The sequence below is a fragment of the Camelus ferus genome, chromosome 4 (assembly GCF_009834535.1).
Source record: "Camelus ferus isolate YT-003-E chromosome 4, BCGSAC_Cfer_1.0, whole genome shotgun sequence".
NCBI classification, from domain to species: domain Eukaryota; kingdom Metazoa; phylum Chordata; class Mammalia; order Artiodactyla; family Camelidae; genus Camelus; species Camelus ferus.
In genome coordinates, this window is record NC_045699.1 from 6,968,844 (window position 1) to 6,978,399 (window position 9,556).

Here is a 9,556-nt window from a genome sequence, read left to right on the forward strand (position 1 = left end):
TAAAGGAAGGTAGCAGGTGGGCATAGAAGTTATCTCATCCAACCCCAGAACTTCTCGGGGAAGCAAATAAGACCAGAGCCATTTTGCAGAAGAAGAAACATAAGTGCTAATACGTTAAATAGTGCTAAAGAGGGCACACACGGATAACTGGATTGCATCCAGCTCTTCTAGATCCAAAACCAAAGCTCTTTCTACCCCAAACACCCTCTATATTTTATCAAGTGTTTGGAAACCATTTGCCTCACTCCCCCCCCCCCCCCCGGGTTTGGTGGTAAAGCCCAGAAAGTTGATTTATAATCCCAGGTTATTATCTCAGTGTCTTTACTTAGCTGTATGTCTTTGTTGAGCTATTTCCCTGCAGTCGGAACTTTATTTTTTCCCTTTGAAAGTGCAAACAGAGGAAAGAAGCATTGCTGGGCTTGGCTCTGAGAAGGGAAACAAGCTACAGAACCTAAGAGGCGCGCGGAGAAGCAGAAGTTGAGAGTCTGCGAACTTAACAAGTTCTTCATGCCCATGTGTGGTTAGATTTTTTTTCTTTTAAACTGCTCCTGCATTTCCCATCTATAACTGTCTCAGTCATTTCAAGGAGCCAAAGTGAAGGAACAGCTGACAACTGTCAATTCTTTCTGACTTTTGGATAAGTGACAGGTGTTCGGTAGTTGAAACCATTACGCAGAGGTTACGACACCAATATTTCAGTCTCTCAGCTCTCAGTTTTTAGATATCTGCCTGTGTGCTCATCAGACCTGTTCTTCCATCTCTCCAGTACTGCCTGCTTAGATAAATAGATGATAGATAAACAATGCTAGCATAACTACCTAGATACATAAATATATAAGCACATAGTTGTACAGACAGTAATGCCAAATAGATCCTGAAGTTTGTCTCATCCTCATTTACATGATGCACTTGATGTTAGAGGCCCTGTTATTGCTGCAAGTCTAACCAATAGACTCAAATTTTCATACATAAGTAATATACAAAGAGGCCAGTAATTTTAAATCATCTCAATAAGCACATGGTGAAAAAAAAAAAGATGCAAAGCAGTCGAGTACTCAAAGTGGCAGAAAACACATAATTCCATAAAGGAAACCACGATAAGTTTCTCTATTACTGTTCTCTTGTATATTTGAATTATTTCGTATTTGGTGTCATAAAGAAAAATGAAAGGCATCTGCAAATACGCTGACAGGCTATAACGTGGTGCGGTGGCTTTTTATTTAGTTAAGCTGGTTCTGGGTTAGAGTTGCCGCAAGAGATATTTCTGTGTGATGTGGAGGGCGGCAGTAAGGTAAGGGCCACTGCGCCCGGGTCACCGCAGGGCGCCCAGTGCAGTTCCACGCGTGGGCGCGCACCTGCTTGTTCTCCGTGGCGTCTGGAGGAGGCAGCTGGACCTCAGATGCCTCAGCTCCTGCCGGCCTCCTCCTTCCCCTCTCCTGCGGGCTGGAGCAGAGGCACGTGTGGCTTGGTGGTGAAGGCTGCCAGCTTCTTCCCGCAAGTCACCCACGCTGTTGAGGTTGGAGGTGGGGAGAGAGGTGCGGGTAGGAGTTTGTCTTTGTGGATTTCAGTTTGCACTTGACATCTAGCTCTTCTTCCCAACGTCAAGTCCTGCTGACTCGCCAAACCCAAGTCAGATACAGAGCAACGCCCTCGTAAAGCCTCCTTCCCCAGCTCCTGCCTTTGCGGAGAGTCTTGTCTCTGTAACAAATCCCTTACCCGTATCACTCATGGTGGCTCTGCCCCGATTGCACCCAGACTGACACACATGGTTCAGTACCAAGAATAGACTTGGAGTCAGGAGATTGGATCCTCAGCCTGGCTTCACAGCTGCCTCCCTCCCTGTGTGTGCTTGAAACATCACCCGACTTCTCGGGGAACTCTGTTTTGTTACATCAGATGAACAGGCGTGGTGGCTCCAGCTCAAAGTCTGAGCCAAACCCCATCACGGCATTTACAACTTCACTCAGAGTTTTACACTTAGTGAAAAAACTAGGAAACAGTTTTAGCCAAGTGGAGCCACCTAAGATCCCTTTTTAAAACTAACTTTGTTTACTGATACTGGAGTAGACTTGTGTCATAATGTTTTAAAATCTTCATTAAGGTGAGACATGTGCAAATGATAGAGATGATGAAATGATTGCTAATGATGTCACATGACTAACTACAAAATTTTCCCAGCACGTATGTGTCTGTAAAATCACCAAGAATATTGGTTGTGGTAAGAGTTGCGTTGTCCTGCCTACCTGGAAATGTTTGACTTACAGAAATCCTGGGGCTGAGATGCAGGTCACACAGACGCTGAATTAGTGGGGGTGGCACCCATGAGTCATCAGATAGCCCTCCTTTCTTTGCCCTGCTCAGTTCTGATAGTTTCCCAGGACATCTGTCTCATCAGAGCCATTGGGAACAAGCATTTCCCAGGAGCGCTTTCATTCTTACGCATCAAATAGCAGAGATGAAATGCAAGTTGGAGTGAAAAGCAGATTGGAATGATTGCAGGATGGAGTTAGGGGCTCTCTGACAACTCCTTTCAGGAGGATGACAATAGGGTGAATTCTAGCAAGAGTCCCCCCCACCCCTTCGTGAAAGGCGGCATGTTGAAAACATGGTGGTGAGTCTCCTGGACGCCTCACCGTTATCTCTGTACCATGAGACGTCAGCGAAGACACATTGATGGCGTTGACAAGAGCCACTACAATAATACCCGTCTGCATTTCCACGGGGTCCGTTTCTGAGTTGCCCTTGTGCAATTTCTCCCCCGGCCCGTTTAATGACACAGCTGTCTACAATCCAAACGCACCTGTGTTCAGAAACATACGGTTCATTATGAGAACAGAGCACTGATCCCCTCCGGACCACTCCTCGGTCACGAACAATGGCCACATACATCACGGCAGAGGCAGCGGCCCCAGAATTAACCTCCTCCACGGCAGATGCATTCTTGGACTTCAAAATTCTACACCAGTAGGAACAAATTATAGGCTTAAGGGATTTATTTCTTATTACATGAGGAATGCATGCACTCTGATTCTTTTCCACTAGTGATAGGTCAACAGTGGCTTTTATTTAAAACACAAATATCTCATTTAATAGAAAGGATGAGGAAGAGGGGGCAGGGAACAGGGTGTTTCGGCGACTCTCGGAGGGGATGGAGGAGCCCAGGAAGCATCACTTTGCCGGGGGGGTGGGGATCTGGTTTCTTACAAAGCACGAACGTTGCATAACGGAGGATTCTGGGAGTGTGGTCCTTCCACCCTTCACTGTAATATGTGTCTTAAATTCTCACCCTGTCTCTTGCTCCTGGCTGCATATTTTATTTTTTAATTTAATTTATTTTATTTTTCATTTTTTAAATTAAAGTATAGCTGGCTTACAATGTTGTGTTAATTTCTAGTGTACAGCATGGTGACTCAGTTACATACACACAGCTTCCTTTTTATATTCCTTTTCATTATAGGTCATTACAAGGTATTGAATACAGTTCCCTGCGCTATGCAGTAGGACACTGTTGTTTGTCTATTTTATATATAGTAGTTAGTATCTGCAAATCCCAAACTCCCAGTTTATCCCCCGCCTTCACCCCTGGTAACCACAGTTTGTTTTCTACGTCTGTGAGTCTGTTTCTGTTTTGTAAATAAGTTCGTTTGTGTCATTTTTTAAGATTCCACACGTAAGTGATATCATGTGGTATTTTTCTTTCTCTTTCTGGTTTACTTCACTTAGTATGATGATCTCCAGGTCCATCCATGTTGCTGCAAATGGCATTATTTTCTTCTTTTTTTTTAACAGCTGAGAAGTATTCCATTGTATCACATCTTCTTAATCCAGTCATCTGTCAGTGGACATTTAGGCTGCTTCCATGTCTTAGCTACTGTAAATTAGCTGTATATTTTTAATTGATTTAATAAATGGTGTGATGCACGGGTGTTAGTTTGGTCTGGGAGACTTTCCCTTATGTGGTCACCAGAATAACTGCCTAGTGATCACTTTGAAGATCACCATTGCATCCAGGTCATTTCCCTTGCGAAGTTGCAAACGGTCATGTATCAGAACCCAGGAGTTGAAGCAGACCTTCTCCCGCGGCCACAGGGATTGGCATGTCATGGATATGCTTTCAGTGAATCAGTCTTATGAGTTGGACACCAGTGCCAACTTTGAGACAAGATTTCCTGTTTCTCTCATGCTACCCAGCAATGCCCTTTTGTGTGAGACCAGCTACTCTGAAATCACATGCCTACATAATATTCAACTGCATTAATTATCCCACAAAACCCATCAAAGAACCATCTACACAAACAAAGGGACTACCCCTTCCACAGCACCAATGTGGACAACTCGGACAACTTGCAGTAAATGCTGAATTCAAGAAACAAAATCACGTGAAAATCAAACCTAGTTGAAATGTTGAAAAAGAAGTGTCCCAGGATGACTGGCTGTTTACTAAGGCCCAATATCCCAGAAGTGGACAAGGGCCGGAAGCACTGGGGCCGACCATAACCCTCGGGAATGACCTTGACCGTGACCGTGGCCAGCCTTCCCTCTCCCAACCTCCACCCTTTAAATTCTTGTGGGATGTATTGATATAATTTTACAAAATACAAGACTTCACCTCATTTTACAGGCCCACAAAAACCTGTAGAAACTCCAAACCCAAATGTGTCCATTACAATAGATAAATACTTGTAAGCTGCCTGGAAAAAAAGTTCAGCAAAGGAAAGGAAGAAACCAGAGAATTCAAAAAAGAGAAAACAGAACGTTATCCTAGAGACGAGAGGCCCTTGGCATTTGAAAGAAAAGTTTCCATTTGAAACCCTGCTCTCCCACCGTGGAATTTCAGAGCTCTCTAACACTTCTGAGCAGAACCCAGGTTGGAAAGTAGGGAGAGGGGGAAATTTTCCATTCAAAGTTCCCACCTTTCAGATCTCTTTCCATTTCTTCATTTGGCACAGTCAATACTGGATCTGCCTCTCGGTTCCAAGTCCATCTGGGGGAACCATTTGGCTGAAAGAGGAGGATTAGCAAATGCTTCCCAGATGAGTTATGCTATATTGCATTATATATGGCAATCTGTCCACGTTTTTAAGAAAAATAAAAAGAGGAGACCAGTAATATAAAGACAAGGATTTATAACAGTGGCCACACTGACTCTTACTGATGAATACGTTTTTCTGTGCGCTTTTTACACGTCATCTTATTATTCCTTCCTCACCACAGCTCCTTTTGGAAAGTAAAGTGAGGCTGTGTATCTTGCCAGGAACTCATCTGTGAGTGATGCCCGAACAGTGCTTTTCTCCTAGAGAAGCGCTCATCCTGCCTGCTCACATCTTTCTCCATGGTCTGCTGAACTTTGTGGGCTCGGTACACTGATGTCCTCTGACACGGTGCAGAGACGGCCAGCAGTACAGCCACCTTACCCCATCCTGGGACCACAGTGCTGCCAGGCACGCGTCTCAGCATTGAGAATGAATGACCCTGCTGTGTGGAGGCAGCCTGGCTGACCTAGGCTCCAAGTGAGAAGGGGGTGAGTGGTGATGTTAAAGATGCGGAGAAGTGGCCATGCCACACAGCACAGAGAATCTCATTTGGATAAATGACTAATTGCATCCATGAGAGAGATGAGAGACTTGGGAGTTTGATTCCTACACATATTTGGGTGCAATGGGACTCTACAGTGCCAAATGGACAATTACCAAACTTCTTCTTTAGTGGCTTCTTGTATTGCTGAGTTGAGGCAGGGGAAACGGAAGCTGATGGAAGTACGATTCTCATTCACATGCATACAGCTTCCTCTCTCCTTTTGCAGCTTCTGCACTGTCCCTTGGGAACCAGACTTGGCACAGGCTTGGGCTGCCTGCTTGTCTGACACCAAGGGTGCTGTCAGCACTCTGCAGATCATCATATTTGTTTTGGCCTCTCAGCCTCAAGGGCAGATGGTCGTCATGCTGATTGGGAGGGAGGTGTTGTGACAGGGGGCAGGGTGTGAGCCAGAGCTAGCCAGGAGAGGACCTTGGGATGTTTCCATCCAAACCAGATATTTCTAGAAACTTCCTAGGAACTTCTAGAAGCTTTCTAGGGATTTCTAGAAAGAAATGAGGTGGCACCACAAGGACCAGAAGTCATCTCAAATTCACGGTGCAGTATGACTCAGGTTTGGGTGGAAACCAATGAGAACGTGACCTGGTGGGCACAACCCTGATGCGCCCTCAGAGCACGTCACTTTGGAAACTTGATCCCATGTGTTTCTGTCATGTGGGTTCATCTGGTCAGTTTGGCTTTGGCCTCCAACCCAGTTCGAGGACACCAGAAACTCCTCTTGAAAGAAGCTACAGGGAAACTGTGCTTCTCAGGTGACCCTGAAGTTCCTGGATCTCATGTAGGTCTTTCCTGAGAATTCAGTAGCTACGAAGAGGAAGGGTGGGCTGGGGTCCCACAGGGTCACTTCTCCTGGTCTAGGCAGTGCCACTTTTCTGCATTCCCAAGGAGTTCCTCACTGGGTGGATTGCTTCCTCTGATGTGACACAAATCAGACAGTACTTCTTGGGCACCTCCTTGGCTCCCAATTCCATCCGGGGTTGGGAGGAGGCACCAGAAGATGATAAGAATCTTCAAGGATCTCATCACCTAATCATACATTTGAAATTAAGTGGATTGGGGCTCACAGGCTGATAATCATTCTGTGATATGGGAACATCTCTGGACAATTTAATAGCACTAATACATGGATGTACTATAACTTCTACCAATACTTATATTTTATAGCTTCGTCTACAACCTTACACGTTTTAGTTTCCTAGAGTCACCATAGCAAATTATTATAAACTGGGTGGCTTAAAACAATAGCGATGTATTCTCTTACAGTTCCAGAGGCCGGGAGGCTGAAATCAAGGTGTTGTCAGGGCTGCACTTCCTCCAGGGCTCAAGGGGAGGTTTTATTCCTTGACGACAGCTCTGGAGGCTGCTGGTGCTCCTTGGCTAGTGGCTGCACCACTCCAGTCTCTGCCTCTCCCATCACACAGCCTCCCCCTCTTCTTCGAGTGTCTATTCTTGGTGTGTTTGTCTTATGAGGACACATGATTGTGTTTCGGGCCCACCTGGATAGTTCAGGACAAGCTTCTCTTATCAAGGTCCTTCACTGCAACACATCAGCAGAAGATCTTTCCCCAGATAAAGTCCCATTCACAAGTTCCAGGGATTAGGACATAGACAAAGCTTTTTTTTTTGGGGGGGGGGCATCATCCAGCCCACTGTACCCTAGGTCAAACTGACAGGAAGTGGCAACTTCATTTTTCCAGTGTGGAGTTAAGCAAGTACAGCTCAGCATACTGCATCTGCACGGGGTGCCTCCCTCTATGCAACAGGACAATGGTCCCAGCTACAGCCAGGACACTGAGGACTGACATCGGCGAGCTCACGAGAGATGGGGCAAAGCCACCTGGGGCTCTGGCTCTGGCTCCGGCTCCTGGCAGTGCTCATTTGTGCCCCCTCCTTTCCGTTCCTCCCTCTCCCTCCCCGGAGCTCACAGATGCTGGAAAATACTTGCTTTGAAGGTCTGTCTTTTTCTCCTCATTAAGATACAAAATTGGCCTGCGATTTATGGATTCCTGCTTGTGCCCACAGTTCCCTGCCAGGACCGAGCTGAGCCGATGAACCCTCAGGTTCTCTGTTTCCGTCTTTTACTCTTTCATCGCATTAGACAACAGTGCCTTACTTAAGGGCCATGAAACGTCCCGTAAGAACAGGCCATTGTATGTTATCAATGGCGGCTTCAGAAACCTCCTGGCCAGGGCTGCTTTTTTTCCTTTTAAATCGGGAGGTGGGGAGTTTCTGTCTCAACCAGACAATGAGGACATTATCTTTATTTAAGAGAGAAAGAAAGATCACAATATAATCGGAGACCTTGCTTACAGTTTCATCCTGCATCTCAGCCCTGTGTTGGATACTGGTGTTCCAGAGACCCCCAAACCATGCGGAAGGGAACGAAAAACAAAGCAAAGAACAAATCTGACTTCTACAAAGATGTTTTTACTTTAAAATCTTTTTTCAGCTTGTTTTTTCCCGACACACACACACACTTGCACACATGAATCATTTAGGAAGTACAGTCAGTTACAATGTCAATTTCTGGCATACAGTGTAGTGTTTCAGTCCTATATATACACACACATGTATTCATTTTCATATTATTTTTCACTATAGGTACTACAAGATATTGAATATAGTTGTGCTACACGGAAGAAATTTGTTTTTTTAATCTACTTTATATATAGTAGTTCATATTAACAATTCTCGAACTCCCAATTTATTCCTTCCCATCCCCTCTCCCCTCCCCGGTAACCAAAGGTTTGTTTACTACGTCTGTGAATCTGTTTCCGTTTTGTAGATAAGTTCATTAGTGTCTTCTTTTTCCTTTCTTTTTTTTCTTTTAGATTCCACAAATGAGTTATATCATTCTTGGTATAAATAAGGCATCATAATGCCTTTGTTATGAAATAAATGATAAGCACCTTATATCTGAAAATTATCCTTCAGCTTTATCAACACAATGAGGTGTGTAAAGTAGACAAATGGTTCAGAATTATTGATGCCACCAATCATTTGGGATGACTATTTTTCTGACTTTCTGACTTAGTTAATGATATGAGTAAGGAAGTAGATTTAGACACCCTGTAGACACACTCTGGAAAAGTGAGTCTAGTTCACAGTTGGACAATGGGACTGAATTCCTTTCTTCATTCATCTGAATATTTCCACCAGGTGGAAGGACTGTGCTAGGGGTTGCAGATGAACTAAGGCCCATTCTTGCTTTGAAGGTTTCATAGTTTTCAGTAACTTATTATGAATGACCCACCATTTTGGGCATTCTTATAACAACGCTACAGAGGCAGGCCTGAAGGGCTTTAGGAGGTCTGTAGTGGACTTCTGGCTTCGTTTGTTTGTCTTTCTGTCTTCCCAGCATCCTGCCTCCCTCTTCTGGTAATAGCAGCTTGACTGTCCTCTGGAGAAATGCCCCTTCCCCGTGGTACATCTGTATGGTTTGGGGCAGGGCTCTGTCTAACTCAGGGCTCCAAAGATGGTTGCATGACCCAGGCTTAGCCAGGCAGAATACCCCATCCTTTCTGGCAACAGTAATGCATTCAGGAGCAAGCACATACCTAATGGATTAAACAGGACAAGAATCACTAGCTTTGGACCAACCATCCCCAAGTCTCAGTGCTTGGTTTCTCTTTCACAAAGAAACCAACAGGGGTGTGGGTGGGTATAGCTCAGTGGTAGAGTGCATGCTTACCATGCATGAGGTCCTGGGTTCAATCCCCAGTACTTCCATTAAAAAAAAAAATGCATCTATTCCTGATTGGGTGTCTCTTCAGGATGGTTTCCTCCAAATGATGACTCCAACTGGTGATCCAGGCTCCTTTCACCAATGGCTGTGTCTTACCCTGGGACCTCAGGGTCCTCTGGGACCCTGGAGCCACCTGCTGAGTCCTTCTGTACCAGCCAGTCAATGAGTGGAGAGGGAGGGGATGTGGAGATCACTCTATATAACCCAACTTAGATG

At 45.1% G+C, this 9,556-nt stretch overlaps 1 non-coding gene across 1 annotated transcript; it reads left to right on the plus strand.

Moving 5' to 3' along the window:
- The first annotated feature begins 9,252 nt into the window (after positions 1 to 9,252).
- Positions 9,253 to 9,324, plus strand: TRNAG-ACC. Its single transcript has one exon. It is a non-coding gene; the product is annotated as a tRNA-Gly (tRNA).
- The last annotated feature ends 232 nt before the right edge of the window (positions 9,325 to 9,556 follow it).